A 16,411-nucleotide genomic window follows, 5' to 3' on the forward strand; every position below is an offset into this window, starting at 1 on the left:
CTAAGCATCTCTGGGAACTCCTTCAAGATTGTTGGAAGACCATTTCCGGTGACTACCTCTTGAAGCTCATAAAGAGACTGCCAAGAGTGTGCAAAGCAGTCATCAAAGCAAAAGGTGGCTACTTTGAAGAACCTACAATATAAGACATATTTTCAGTTGTTTCACACTTTTTTATTAACTACACTGTGTTCCAAATTATTATGCAAATAATATTTTCTCAGATTTTCCCAAATTACCTATATGAATTGCAGTCATTGTAATTTTCCAGTCAAATAACTATTAGAGTACAATTGAAAGGTTTTTGTACAAACTGCCTATGATAACTGCCTTTATTCTAGGTGATGTTACATTTGCACATAGGACCGCTTGTTCAAAAGGAGCTTCTGAACTCTCTCGTCCATTGAATTTGTCAGGTTTTGGATGGTTTCTGCTTTAATTGTTTTGCATGAGGACAGAATACCCTCCCAGAGCTGTTGCTTAGATGTGAACTGCCTCCCGCCATCATAGACACTCCTTTTGATGATGCTCCAGAGGTTCTCAATGGGGTTGAGGTCAGGGGAGCATGGGTGCCACACCATAAGTTTGTCCCCTTTTATGCCCATAGCAGCCAGAGATGCAGATGTGTTATGTGCAGCATGAGACGGGGCATTATCATGCATGAAATGATCTCGATGGTCCAGATGTATGGAGTGGAGGATGGCTGGTTGATGTACCATCACCTAGAATAAAGTTTTGAGTTGAAAACTGTTTGATTTCAGTTTGTAATAACCTGCTAACGCTTATAATTTCAAAAATGACCATTTTTTTGTTCTTTATTAAAATGAAAAGGTTGAAAACTCTGCTGTGCATAATTTGGAACATGCATTTTAAGTGCAGTTTGAGTTTTTTATTTTTTTAAAAATATACTGTTATCATAGGCAGTTTGTACAAAAACCTTTCAATTGTACTCTAATAGTTATTTGAAAATCTGAGAAAGTATTATTTGCATAATAATTTGGAACACAGTGTACATAATTCCACATGTGTTAATTCATAGTTTTGATGTCATCAGTGTGAATATACAATTTTCATAGTCATGAAAATACAGAAAAATCTTTAAATGAGAAGGTGTGTCCAAACTTTTGGTCTGTACTGTATCTCTCTGATTTAAGGGCATAAAAATTAAAATTTTGAAAATTGCTATATTTTCAAAATTTTCGCCAAATTTCCATTTTTTTCACAAATAAACGCAAGTGTTATTGAAGAAATTTTACCACAATCATGAAGTACAATATGTCACTAAAAAAACAATGTCAGAATTAGTGAGATCCGTTGAAGCGTTCTAGAGTAATTACCTCATAAAGTGACAGTGGTCAGAATTGTAAAAATTGGCCTAGTCATTAACGTGCAAACCACCTTGGGTAGTAAAGGGGTTAATTAATCCGCTTTGACGCGGTTCTCCCACAGGTTCATCAGAAGGCTTGATACAAGGATGTTAATTCATGAAGTTCAGCATAGTGCGCCTAATAGCCAGGTGTCCATGCTTAAATATCTCACTTCATCCAAAACCGCTCCCCAGACTAGGAGATCTATTACTATTGGTGAATTGACATAGGACATATAGAATGAAGTGTGTCTACAGTAATGTACTGTGCCTGCGCTACTTGTCATGAACGACCCTTTCTGAAAGTTATTGTAGGAGTAGATACCACAGAACCACGCAGGTCCGTGTCGGCCACAATTATATCCTAGTCTTTTCTGGAGTATATTAAAGATATGGTCACTCTATTGTCGTCAGTTCCTACTACTTGTGTTATCCCATCTTTTCTTGGTGTCTTGGTTAGGTATGGAGGATTGTCTGTCTCTTCCGTTTTTCTGCAAACGATCGTGCGGAATCCAAAATGTACTGTGGATACCTTTTTCCCTGAATCTGGTGTTCATGCATGTCTATTGCCTGTATATTAATATCTGTGACATTAGAACAATTCCTTCTCAACTGTAAAAATTGTCCCTTGGGTATTCCTTTTTTTAGTGGGATGGGGTGGTGACTATCCCACTTCAATAGTTTAATAGTGCTCATAGGTTTATGATAGATGAGTGTCCCTAGGGTCCCATCCCGTTCTTTCTTGATTAGTACATCCAGGAAAGGCAACTGGTTATAATTAACCTCTGATATAAATCTCAGGCCCACTCTATAGATATTGAGTTCCCAGACAAATTCAAGAAATTGTTCACTCGTCCCAGACCAGATGATAAAAATGTCAATATATCTATACCACACCCCAATACATGGATGTCACCACTTATGATCATCCCTGAATATTGTGGTTTCCTCCCACCAGCCCAGTAATAGGTTAGCATACAAGGGGGCACAGGGGCTCTCCATCACAGTACCCCTGAGCTGGTGGAAGTACTTCCTGTCAAAAAGAAAGAAGTTATGAGTAAGAGTGAATTTTAGAAGATCCTCCATGAAGTCATTATGTCTGCTACACTCTACTGATCTCGATTTCAAGAAATGTCTTACTCCTCTGATACCATCCTCATGCGGTATATTACTGTACAAAGCCTCGATATCTAGTAAGGCCTGCTCCCCTACATGCAAGTATACATGCTCGAGAGTCTACATGGAGGGGAGCAGGCAAAGGTAAAAACATTTTCTAGAGGGATTTTTCCAACTGTAAGGCTACGTTCTCATGATCAGGAACCAGCAGCGCTTTGGATGCAGAGTTATTTGGCTGCGTCCAAAGCGCTGAGTTCTAATCACGCACTTCAGTACGCATTTGTTCACTGAACCATGCAGATTTAATGCATCCTATACAATGTATTGTGGAAATTTCTGTTGCGGAGACTGGCATCTCTGCAACAGAAATTGACATGCTGCGGCTCGTAGACCCATGCCGCAGGTCCGTTTGCGCAGAGTCTAACAGAAGCACAGTGGGCATGGGATTTATAGAAATTCCATCCACTCTACTTCTACTGTAGAATGCAGCATTTTGGACGCAGCGCAGGTGAGCTTCGTCCAAAACACTGCTAGTCCGGATCATGGGCAAGTACCCTTAAACTTCAGGACTTATTCTAACTGCAGGACCTCAGGCAGTACTGTGGGAACATTATACTGTGTGGGGAGGGATAGCGGTACTGTGGGAACATTATACTGTATGTGGGGGGATGGCGGTTCTGTGGGAACATTATACAGTGTGGGGAGGGATGGCGGTACTGTGGGAACATTATACTGTGTGGGGGCATCATACATATGGCATAAGGGGCATAATGGGGGCATTACACTATGTGGGTGCATCATATATACTGCATAAGGGTCACAATGGGGGCATTACACTGTGTGGGGGCATCATACATACTGCATAAGGGGCATAATGGGGGCATTACACTGTGTGGGGGCATCATATATACTGCATAAGGGGCATAATGGGGGCATTACACAGTGTGGGGTCATCATACATCCGGCATAAGGGGCATAATGGGGCATTACACTGTGTGGGGTCATCATACATCCTGCATAAGGGGTATAATGGGGGCATTACACTGTGGGGGCATCATACATACTGCATAAGGGGCATAATGGGGGCATTACACTGTGTGGGGGCATCATATATACTGCATAAGGGGCATAATGGGGGCATTACACAGTGTGGGGTCATCATACATCCTGCATAAGGGGCATAATGGGGGCATTACACTGTGTGGGGGCATCATACATCCTGCATAAGGGGTATAATGGGGGCATTACACTGTGGGGGCATCATACATACTACATAAGGGGCATATTGGGGCCATTACACTGTGGGGGCAGTAAAGGGGCCCTGTACTATGAGAACAATAAGTTTCCTCCCTTCCTGTCTCCATAGTTGGGTCGTATGTATCTATTACAGGAAACAGAACAAAAACCTTATGATTCTTATAAAGGGGCAACACAAGACACCAAAAGAGTCTCCGTGCTGAAGGGGTTAATGCCCCCTGCGCCCAGTAATGGGGGTCTCCACATACCTCCACCTGCGCGCACAGGACCTGTGATGAGGTCACAGGAGGGGAGGAGTCAGGGGTCACATGATCAGGGACCTCAGTGGATGCAGGACTCTGCTGTGCTGGTTGTCATGGTGCTGGATGAGCTGAAGTTTATGTGTGGGGTCAGGAGGGATTGAGGCCTCTTTCACACATCAGTATCTCCGGTAGGAGTGGTGACAGTTTCCACACGTACCGGAGACACTGACACATGGAGATCCATTCAAATCTATGGGTCTGTGTACATCTCCGTGTTTTTTCACGGACTGTGTGTCCTTGTGCTCCACATGGAGACATGTCCATTTTTTTTTATTAGGGAGCTATAAGGGTTAAAAGTTGACCAGCGATTTCTCATTTTTCTAACAAAATTTACAAAACCATTTTTTTAGGGACCACCCTTCAGGTGCTTCACAGGAATTTTTGGAATGTGGAAGAAAAAAATGAACATTTAACTTTTTTCACAAAAATGTTACTTTAGACACAATTTTTTTTATTTTTGCAGGGGTAACAGGAAAAAATGGACCCCAAAATTAGTTGTGCAATTTCCCCTGAGCACACAGATACCCAATATGTAGGGAAAAACCACTGTTTGGGCGCACGGCAGGGCTCGGAAGGGAAGGAGCGCCATTTGACTTTTTGAATGTAAAATTTGCTTGAATAATTAGCGGACGCCATGTTGCGTTTGGGGAGCCCCTGATGTGCCTAAACAGTGGAAACCCCCCACAAGTGACACCATTTTGGAAACTAGACCCCTCAGGGAACTTATCTAGATGAGTGGTGAGCACCCTGAGCCCCCAAGTGCTTTACAGAAGTTTATAACATGGAGCCGTGAAAATAAAAAGCACTTGCGCTCAACCCTAGTCGCCATATCGTCATCTTTTTTTTTTTACTTTTGAAAAAATCCCAACCCTAACCCTAGCCCAACCCCAACCCTAATCCTAGCCCAACCCCAACCCCAATCCTAGCCCAACGCCAACCCTAACCTAACCCCAACCCTAACCCCAACCCTAACCCTAGCCCAACCCTAACCCCAACCCTAACCCTAACCCCAACCCTAACCCTAGCACAACTCTAACCTCAACCACAACCCTAACCCTAGCAGAACCCTAAACCGAGAGTTTATTTTTTACACCATTCCTCGTGCGGTATAAGTGATTAGACGACTTTATTCTTCGAGTCGGTGCGATTACAGAGATGCCAGAATCATATTGAGGTTTTATGATTGACAGCTGTCACACACTAAAAGACGCATTTTTTTTGTAAAATCTAGTTTTTGCATCGCCATATTTTGAGAGCTATAATTTTTCCATATTTTGGCAGACAGAGTCATGTGACAGCTTGTTTTTTGCAGGATGAGTTTTTACTGGTGCCATTTTCAGGCACGTGACATTTTTTGATCGCTTTCTATTCCGATTTTTGGGAGGCAGAATAAACAAAAACAAACAATTCAGGAATTGTTTTTTTTTTTTTTTATTATTCTGTTCCGCGTGTGGTAAAATTGATAAGGCAGCTTTATTCTTCGGGTCAGTACGTTTACAGTGGTACCACATTTATATCATTTTTTTATGTATTGGAGCTTTTACACAATAAAAACTATTTTCTAGAAAAAATATTTTTTTTGTATCGCTTTATTCTGAGAGCTATAACTTTTTTATTTTTCGGCTGATGGAGCTGTATGGCTGTTTTTTTGCAGGACGAGATGACGTTTTCAGCGGTACAATTTTTATTTATATTCGTCTTTTTGATCGCGTGTTATTCCATTTTTTGTTTGGCGGTATGATGATAAAGCATTGTTTTTGCTTCGCTTTTTTATTTATTTATTTTTTACCGTGTTCACTGAAGGGGTTAACTAGTGGGACAATTTTATAGGTCAGGTCGTTCTGGATGCGGCGATACCAAATATGTGTACCTTTATTGTTTGTTTTTTGTCATAATAATATTTATTGATGGGTACATTATATTTTTATTTTTGGTGGATTATTTTTTTTAAATATTTTTACAACAAAAAATTCTATTTTTTTTTTCACTTTGACACTTTTTTTTACTTTTATACTTTGTCCCACTCTGGGACTTTCACTTTTTTTATTCTGATTGCCTGCATAGCACAGTAATGGAGCACCATCCCTGTGCTATGCAGGCTGTCAGCGCTTCACAGGGAGAAGATAGTTTGATCATGCACTGCGCATGACCAAAATATTTTCCTGCTGTCTGGTGACTCGGATGTTGGCATGACGACATCGGGTCGTCAATGGCAACATCCGGGAAGCCGCGACAGCGCTGGAGCCCGGAAGAGGAGGTGAGTAATGCGATTATCTCCCCTTGCCACCGAAATGCTGCGATCAACTTCGATCGCAGCATTGCGGGGGTTAATGTGCCGGGAGTGATGCGGGACCGCTCCCTGCACCTAGTACCGGGTGTCAGCTGTGACAATCAGCTGACACCCGGCGGCGATCGCGCCCGCACAGCCTGTGTGCGATCGTGATGACGTACTAATACATATCAGGCTCTTAAAGCCCAGGGGGCAGATGCGTATTAGTACGTCTTGGGCTTTAAAGGGGTTAAAGTGTTAGTTCATTTTTAAAAAATGAAATAAATTAGCTGCCATGTGTACATCCAGTATGTGTGGTTATTTGTTTGGCCAGATCCTTTTAAATTTTTGCACCAAAACAAAGTGCAATATTGTTTGGATTTCCCTTCCATGGCCTTGTAACTTTCTGCTAGCATTTATTTTATTTCTGCTTCTTGCATTGCACCATATGTGAAGTGAATTTGATGCCTTTGAATTTTTACCCTTATGGATAAATTTTCACATATATAATCCAATGTATTAACTGTATGTTGCAAGGCGAGTGTAAGTTTTCTTGGCTTTTGGGGTTTTGGATCCATAATATCTGTGCCAAAATTAAACATTACATGTATCAACCATTAGGTGGCCATGTGTTGCCTGGTATTGTTCTCCATGCATATGGCAAACATTACTTAATACTACCCCTTTGTGTGAATGTTTGTTTTTTTGTGTTATCTGTTTGAGTAAACATGGACCATTTATTGCCCCTGCCAAGCCCACACATACAATGTGTTATAATAATTGTAATAAAGTCATTGCTTATTTTATTATTTATTGTATATAAGGCATTTTAGATGTAAAATGACATTCAGTTGAAATAAGAATGAGGAGTGTATCTTCTAAAGTTTGTGAATATCTGCTGATCTCCTGAAAATAGTGTTTTCACTTTCTTATCTCTTTAATTAGATGCTTAGTCAAAACTAGAGGGTCTTCATATCTTTTCTGTCCATATGTTCTTTATCTCTTTCTGTAAGTTTACAGAAGTAGAATACACGCCTTTCAGTGTCTACTTAAACTCAAACAAATTGACAATGGGGTAGACATTTGATTTTGTGGCTATCAATTTGTCTCCTTGCTACAAAATAACTAAACAACAAATTATCTTGCGAATTCAGGTGTGGACGATTTCTAATTGGTAAGGAAGAAAACTCCACTGACATTTTGGTGCGTTGACCGGGAATCCAACATCTTTCCCTCACCGGTGAGGACTGCAAACTGTGGACGGGGGAGTTTTGTAACTCTTGTAGTAAGTCCTCCACCTTCAAATTTGGTGTCAACAGAGGCATTGTCAGTTATCCCGGACTGAGGGAGAGTGACGGATTTAGTATAGTTCAAGGATCTCTGGGAATCGTCTATATCTGAATACAGGTAAGACCATTCAATGTGGTAACTTTGTTAATCCAGTATTGATGTTATTCTAGAAATTGATTTGGCGACTGTGATTGTGAACATTTGCAATTGGAGTTTGTAGGCTCCTGTAAGTTGGAAGTTGTTCACATGCAATTGGGGTTGTAAAACTCCTGTAAGTTGCGAAACTCCATAAATGTGATTGGAGTTTGTTAGTTGTTGTAAGAAATTTTGTAGAATGGGTACACAGCCAATGTGAGAAAGCTACGGTGGAATAAAAAACTCTGTGTGCACGTTAAATTTATCTAGATGGTGAGGGTCGAGGACCCCCGGGGATTAAAGAATCCACTGGATTAACCCAATATAAGAGCTCAATATAAGATTACTTTTTACCGGTATTTTGCTTTGTCTTCTGTAGTTTGTTGAATTTTGATTCCTGTTGAATGTGCAGTTTTCATTTGTTTGTTTTTTGTAGAACTAAAACGCCATAAACATGTTTTATGTTACATATGAGACTCCTTGAATGATCTCTTGAGTGAATGTATAAGGATTGAAATATAAAATCCTGAGTGTATAAGGGAGTCCACTTAGGTGTGGTTGACAGTCATTTGTGGACTGGAGACAACTCATAGGTTATTGTGATGTTTAAAACACCAAGGTACACGCCATCTGATCCCTAAATAGAGAATATTTGCTGTTGTATTGTTATGTGTTTTTCTCTTAATAACACTGAGGAGTTCATAGAGTCCGCGCCGATGGTGCTCTGAATACCTGATTTTAAGAACGGGAACGTCTCTGGAAATAAAGAGGCGGTGTCAATAGACTTTATCTCAGCACTTCAGCTCTAGGAGTACGAGGGAACTTTTATCTTTTGTCTTATATGTTTTTCTTGTCTATTACACACATACACAGAGACATATATTGTATGTCCAGTCTCTAACTGTGGAAATTGTTGTATATTGTGTGCTTGTACTGTTATAAACCTTTATTGGACGAAGGTGGCAGGATATAGAGATTCAAGCTGGTATATACCTAGGACATAGTGTAATCAGCGAGGATTATTTAGATCCTGGGTATTAGTAACAGTAATAAGAAACCAGTAGAATCTTCTATCTTATTAATGACATATGAATTCCACTGATATTTGTCAGACTTCTTACAAGTGGGTAGACATCTATTGTGCAAGGATTTACCTTGTGCATATATCTCATCTTGTTGTTTTACCTTCGTCCTTATGGGACGTAGATCCACAGCTATATTTTAATGTCTTGCCCTCAATTGTAAGGTAGGATTGTTATTATGAATTTCATCTGAAGGCTGGAAAGTTGTTAAGATTGTATCAAGAAAGTAACCCTTGAATGAAACTGGATACGGTCCTTTTTCATAATGATACATGGAAATAACAGTCTTCAGATTAAATATCCATTGTGTTCTTGTTGGCCAAAAACTTATAGGCCTAACTCTTACAATTTTTCACTCTAGTTGTGTATGTTTCTAAAAAATAGACCATTCAGGTGCCCCTTTAATCTTGCACAACCAGGAAGAACATACCACCGAAGCTGAACAAACAGTCTTGAGTTTGGGATATAAGTTGTGAACATGGGAAATGTTTCAGGCAATAGTGTGGATTGTGGTTGTGTCTGGTGTGACAATAAAAAGGGAACACTAGAAGGGGATATTAAGTATATGCAAAAAAATAGACCCTGAATGTGTGAAGTACCTTGATAAATGGCATAAAAAGTTTAGATTTTATGATAAACTTACTTTGACAAAATGTGAAAATTTGGTACAAGAGATACAACAATGTAATGAGAAGGAGAAAAGAAAGTATGGTCTTGCCAGTGTGAATAAATGGTTAAGTGAAGCAAGAAAAAGAGAAAATGGTAAACAAAAGAAAAAACAGGAGAAAAGGACTGAGATGATGCCCTTGTGTGATAAGGAAGATGTATGGCTGCGAATAGACCCCCACCTTATCACGCTTCCTCTCCTGCCCCGCAAGTGCAACCACCCTCTGCTCCAGAGTCTGGAGACATTCCTCCTACCATAGAGTTAACTCAGACCGGGGATTTAAGTATTCCAGACCTGGATGTAGTGTCTCCTATAAGGTTATACCATAGTTTGACCCGTAGTGGTACTGTCTATAGCCATTGGAGTGTGACTAGTCCCAAACTCCTTAGAATAGATGAGGCACAGAGTTACCCCATGATTGAGGTCCCCAATGGTCAAGGAGGAATGGTCCATGTGTACAAACTTTGGACTGACAAGGACATTATAGATGCCACTCAGAATATTCTTTACTAGTGATGAGCGAGCATGCTCGCCACTGCTCGGTACTCGCCCGCCCATCTCAGTTCTCAAGATGCTCGGAGCTCGCCGAGCACTTTATAGATGCTCGGGCGGGAGCTCGGGTCCCCGTCCTGCATGTTTGGCACTATTTAGAGCACCAATCATGCTGAGATTATCTGCCACTCACTGTAATGTCACAGCCATGGTGGTTTTGGCATTACAGTGATTGCCCAAATCGATGGGAACAGTGCTCACAGTGAAACATGAAAAGCCGGCAATTCAGCAGCGGTATACATCGGTACCCGACAATTTAGAACAGAAAGAATAGAGCATCACACATGGATTAGATAGATAGAAACATGTCAGTCACATATATAATAAGTACAGTGACATTGTTGGTTACTGTAGTTGTCATTGTAAAAATAAAGAATTTATTAAAAAAAAAAAAAAAATTGGCATAGGGTTCCCCTTAATTTTAGCCTCTAGCGGAGGTTAAGCAGACGGCTGGGGCAGATGTTTGAAGCCTGGGAAGGGGGTAATACCCACGGAGCTTCCAGGCTACTAATATCAGCCCCCAGCTGAATACCTAGCCTTTACTAGCTATTAAAATGAGGGACGCCAAAAAAAATGACGTGTGGTCCCCCCTATTTTAATAGCTAGCAAAGGCTAGGCAGACAGCTGGGGGCTGATATTAATAGCCCAGGAAGGGTGCCATGAATATTGGCCCCCTCCCAGGCTAGAAACACCAGCCATCAGCCGCCCCAGAAATGGCGCATCCATAGGATGCGCCAATTCTGGCACTTAGCCTCGCTCTTCCCACTGCCCTGTAGCGGTGGCAGTGGGATAATAGGGTTGGGGTTGATGTCAGCTTATAATGCCAGCTGACATCAAGCCCAGGTTAGTAATGGAGAGGTGTCTATAAGACACCCCCATTACTAACCCCATAGTGAAAGTTTAAAAAAAACACAAACAGAATAAAGTCCTTTAATTGAAATAAAGACGCAATTCTTTAATGTTGTAAATTAAACTCTACTTACCGTCACGCCCATTCCAGCTGAAGCCAATGATCTCCTGCAATAAAAGTAAAATAATAAACCAACCTCATCCTTACCTTTCCATGGTTCCCAGGGCGGCTTCAGCTCTGCTACATTGACATGACAGGCTGGATCGCAGCAGAACTCTGGCATCCAGCTTGCCATGCCGCAGACACTGAGAAGCTCCTCAGTGAAGCTCCTCAGTGTCTGGCTGTGACGGCATCCAGATGAGCCGAGTTCATGTCCAATGAACTCAGCTCACCTCATGCACGTCACTGACAGCGTGGGAGAATTCTCCTATGCACGCAGTGCCGGCTAATGATGTCACCGCTTGAGCAGGAGAATTCTTCCACGCTGGGACGGCATTGAGATGACAGGCTGGATGGTAGCAGAATGCTGCCATCCAGCATGCCATCCTTCAGAGACACTGAGGAGCGCAGGCACGTTGTCAGAAAATACTGCCATTTCTGGCCTCCATTAAAAATTTCCTTTAGTGTGTAAGTGAAGCAATTCACAGCAGTTTACTGTTCAAACTACTTACCTACAGGCCAGGTATTTAAAACTGTGTTTTCTGCATCACACAGATTAAATATACGTTTTCAGAAAATACTGCCATTTCTGGCCTCCATTAAAAAAAATGTTTCAGTGTGTCAGCAAAGTTTTTGACACTGGTTTGCTGTTCAAAACAGTTGCCTACAGGCCAGGTATTTAAAACTGTGTTTTCTCCGTCACACGGATCACATATACGTTTTCAGAAAATACTGCCATTTCTGGCCTCCATTAAAAATTTGTTCCAGTGTGTCAGTGAAGCAATTGACACCAGTTTGCTGTTCAAAATAGTTACCTACAGGTCAGGTATTTAAAACTGAGGTTTGTCCATCACACGGATCACATATAAGTTCGCTCCAAATTCAGTCATTTGTCGTGAGCGTGGAAGATATTGTCCTCCATTTAAAATGGGCAAGGCACGTGGCAAGGGACGGGGAACTGGACGTGATGGTAATGATGGTGCATGCAGAGGCTGAGGCCGTGGGCAAGCTGAAATTGTGCCACAACAAACACCCACATCATTTCGCTTGACCTTCCTGTCCCAATTAATAGGGGACTGCAGCACACGACTACTGAACCCAGAGCAGTGTCAAAAGGTTATTGGTTGGATAGCAGATAATGCTTCCAGTCACTCAGCCACCACCACCACCATGGTCAAGTCTCAGTAGCTGTGAGTCTGGACCGCATATTCCTCACCCTGAACCTCCTTCCTCCCACCGTGCCCAGAGACAACTGATCCCATACTTGGACACTCCGAAGAGCTGTTTACTTTCCCATTTATAGATTCGGCCCTCTCGCCCGGTCCACTTGAAGTGGGGCAAGAGGAGATCGCATGGAGCGATGCTCAATTATTTGAGCAGCCACGGTCACACAAAGGTGACGGTGGGAAAGTGTCACAAGAGGTGAACGATGATGAGACACAATAGGCAGAAAGTCAGGATTAGGACCAGAGTGCAGAAGTGGAAGATGAGGTGGTGGATGATATAGTAACTGACCCAACCTGGCAGGAGGACATGCAGAGCGAGGACAGCAGCACACAGGGAGAGGGAGGCAGAGCACCCCAACAGGCAGGAAGAAGCATTGTGGTGGCCGCAGAAAGAAGGCAGGCAACCGTGGCAGGGGTGGCAAAACGACCAACTTGACCACCACCAGCATGATCAGGCACATGGCAGAAAAGCACCTGACTTTGCAGGCCGAACCCCAGGGTCCAGGAACAGTGTCTGCGGGTGGCTCCATTGCTTCTTCCGCTGTTGTGCATGCAAGCCAATCCTCTGTCCATGGTGCATGCGAAGATGCCTCCTGCCCTGCACCTGTCGTTGCACACTCTCAAGTAGCAGCATCAGGTAGCACGTCCACGTCCTTGTCCGAGCGCAGCATTCAGTTGTCCATACCCCAGTCCTTGGAACGCAAGCGCAAATACGCAGCCAACGCCTCACAGGCCACAGTACTAAATTTCCACATTTCACGACTGCTTGCGCTCGAAATGTTGCCTTTTAGGCTCATGGAGACAGAAGCATTCCGCAACCTGATGGCGCGGCCTTCCCTCAGTACTTGGTCCCGAGCCGCCACTATTTCTCCCGGTGTGCCGTCCCCGCATTACACAAGCACGTGTCCCAAAACATTAGCCATGCCCTCAACAACGCAGTTACCGGGAAAGTCCACCTAATCACGGACACGTGGACAAGTGCTTGTCGGCAGGGATGGTACATCTCGCTGACGGCAAATGGGTTAACATAGTGGATGCCGGGACCCAGTCGGACCTTGGGACGGAACACGTCCTCCCGACGCCGAGGATTGCGGGCCCTAGGTCAATCAGGGTTGCCCCCACAGTCTACAGCTCCTGCACCTCATCCTCTTTAGCCTCCTCCTCCTCTTCAGTCTCCATCTCTGAAATGACCACATCAGTCATAAGCTGGAAGCACTGCAGCACTGCCTCAGCCAAGCGGCAACAGGCTGTGCTGAAGCTAATATGCTTAGGTGACAAACCGCACAATGCTGAAGAGTTGTGGACAGCTCTGAAAGAGCAAGCAGATCTGTGGCTGACACCGCTGAACCTACAGCCAGGCATGGTCGTGTGTGACAATGGCCGGAACCTGGTGGCGGCTCTGAGGTGAGGCGAGCTCACACACGTACCATGCCTGGCCCATGTGCTAAACCTCATGGTTCAGCGGTTTCTCAAATCCTACCGGGAGCTGCCGGATCTGCTTATTAAAGTACGCCGCCTGTGTGCCCATTTTAGAAAGTCACCTACAGCTTCCGCCCTTGCCATGTTTCAGCAGCGTTTGCAGCTTCCGGCTCACAGACTGGTATGTGTTGTCCCCACGCGTTGGAACTCTACACTGCAGATGTTGGGAAGGATTTGTGAGCAGAAGAGGACAGTTGTTGAGTACCAGCATCAACAAGGCCATCGGTATTCAGTTCAGACTCCAAACATAAGACCTCAGGAGTGGACATTGATGTCAGACATATGTACCATCCTTCAAAACTTTGAGGACTCTAACAAGATTGTGAGCGGCGATGATGCCATAATTAGCATCACCATCCCGCTTCTCTGTCTTCTGAAACACTCTCTGCTCACAATCAAAGAGGATGCATTGCAGGCGGAACAAGATGAGATGGAGCAGGGTGATTACACACAGCCCAGCCTCATCTTATCCCAATGTGGATTTGATGACAATGAGGAAGAGGAGGAGGAGGAGGAAGAACAGGAGCTAGTTTCATGCACTATAGATGGTACTACCTGCACAGCTGTCATACCGTCTGTTCAGCGTGGATGGCCAGAGAGGGGGAGGAGGAGGAGAGCATGGTCAGTCATCCTCTTGGTGAGGACACGGAAGTCTTCTCTGTTAGCAGTCTGGCACGCATGGCTGAGTATATGTTGCGCTGCCTTTCCCATGACCCTCGCACTCTAAAAATTTTGGGTGACAGTCATTACTGGTTGGTGACACTTCTAGATCCACGCTACAAGGAGAACTTTATATCTCTTATTCTTGAGGCGGACAGGTCTACAAGAAGGGGGCAGTACCAGAAGGCCCTTGTTGCGGAACTATTAAAAAAATTCCCATCTGAAAACGCTGGTGGCAGAGGTCATAGTTTGTTGAACAACCAAGGAGTACAGGCGAGAGAGACACAAATGTAATCCAGCAGAGGCAGGGGAACACTGTCAAAGTTCTGGGACAGTTTTTTCAGACCCTTCCATCGCACAGGCCCCAAGTGCGGGGTACTTTCACAAGGAGTGCAATGTTTGGGAAGATGCTGAGAGAGTACCTTGCCGACCGTACCAACGTCCTCCGTGATTCCTCTGTGCCTTTTAATTATTAGGTATCCAAGCTGGATACGTGGAATGAACTGGCTCTCTATGCCTTGGAGGTCCTGGGCTGCCCTGCCGTTAGCGTTTTATCAGAGCGGGTTTTTAGTGACGCTGGTTGAATTATAACTGATAAGCGCATCCGCCTGTCAACTGAAAATGCTGACAGGCTGACTCTTATAAAAATGAACAAGGGCTGGATTGGGCCAGACTTCTCAACACCACCGAATGATAGCAGCGTAACATGAACTCAAATTCAGTGTCTTTGTTTGGGAGGTGTATTCCCATGCACCTCCTCACACCCACACATGGGTATACGCTTCCTAATTTTGGCTATGTGCTCTTGTCCTCCTCCTTCTCCTCAACCTCCACCACCATATCACCAGGGTGACCGTGATCAGTGATGCAACACCCACATAATTATTTTAAAGGGTGTTTATGCCCGTAAAAAGAAAAAATTATACAGTATGTTCATGTGTTTTTTTACTAAGACCCTCCTCTAGGTCTCTTCAAAGGGGTATTGGGTTGCGTCCAAATTTTTGGCAGCCCTTGCAGTCACTGCATACGCAATAACAGTATAGGAGACCCACTTGTTAATAATGGGAACAACAAAGCATAGCTGGCTGACGGCTCTCTAACAATAGCGAGGGCCGACTGCTGGCCTTTTAAGAATAGTAAGGGCCGTCTGATGGCCCTATAAAAATAGGCTTTATGACTTTCAGAGTCATAAATAAAACAGGATGTGTCTGATGATGTGTCACCCACCACATTGCCAGATAAGGTTGTAAAATGTTAAAATGACATTTCACGGTGAATGCATTGGTCTTAAAAAATAACGTAAAAAAAACCAAAACAATAGGATCTTTCTTTAGTATAAAATAATTTTAACCCCAATATTTAACCCCAATATAATCACATTGTTCAGCTCCTGCACCTCCTCCTCCATCTCCGAAATGACCACATCAGTCACAAGCTGACAGCACTGCCTTGGCCAAGCGGCAACAGGCTGTGCTGAAGATAATATGCTTAATACTTAGGTGACAAACCGCCCAGCGCTGCAGAGTTGTTGAAAGCTGTAACACAGCAGCCTGATCAGTGGCTCTCACCGCTGAACATACACCCAGACATGGTCGTGTGTGACAATGGGCGGAACCTTGTGACGGAGAAATGACAGCCAGAGTAGATACAGTTTCCCTCTATGCCAGTCCTTTCACCGAGCTAAAGAATATGGCTGTGGTGAAATACAAGTCCCACTAAGAAGCTGTTTCAGATTGAAAAACACTGTGCCCACCAAAGGATTTGATTCTGAGGGCTCACCTTTCTCCCCCGCTCAAGAGCCCCATAGCAGCTGCAAAGTTAGCGCTATCATGAACTCTCCTGAGGTAGAAGCCAGGGCACACCAGAGGATTCTCTGGTGGGACCGTCCAACCCTGCCGAGAAGCAGTCCTGGCTAAGAAAAGTGTGGGGAAGGTTCCTGAACACTCTATGGCTGCTATTTTATGTGGATCGGACGTGCTTGTGCATGTTATTTCTCAAACCGCA

General features: G+C 43.6%; 2 protein-coding genes across 4 annotated transcripts in view; one reads left to right on the forward strand and one right to left on the reverse strand.

Annotated features, from left to right (window-relative positions):
* LOC141176044 (uncharacterized) overlaps positions 1-16,411 on the forward strand; it is a 171,446-nt gene that overhangs the window by 109,849 nt on the left and 45,186 nt on the right. The gene's annotated exons all lie outside the window — the stretch shown is intronic.
* Positions 1-16,411, reverse strand: part of LOC141176042 (uncharacterized) — a 57,984-nt gene that overhangs the window by 26,060 nt on the left and 15,513 nt on the right. The window contains exon 1 of one of the 2 annotated variants that reach the window (XM_073660017.1): positions 3,985-4,050. The exons of the other annotated variant lie outside the window; for it this stretch is intronic. The gene's annotated coding sequence lies outside the window, so the exon portion shown is untranslated. Of the gene's footprint in view, positions 1-3,984; positions 4,051-16,411 lie in introns of those variants that run through there. 2 annotated transcript variants of the gene reach the window in all.

Source organism: Phyllobates terribilis, unplaced genomic scaffold (genome assembly GCF_046119375.1).
Source record: "Phyllobates terribilis strain yellow unplaced genomic scaffold, ASM4611937v1 Scaffold_17__1_contigs__length_24005725, whole genome shotgun sequence".
NCBI lineage: Eukaryota > Metazoa > Chordata > Amphibia > Anura > Dendrobatidae > Phyllobates > Phyllobates terribilis.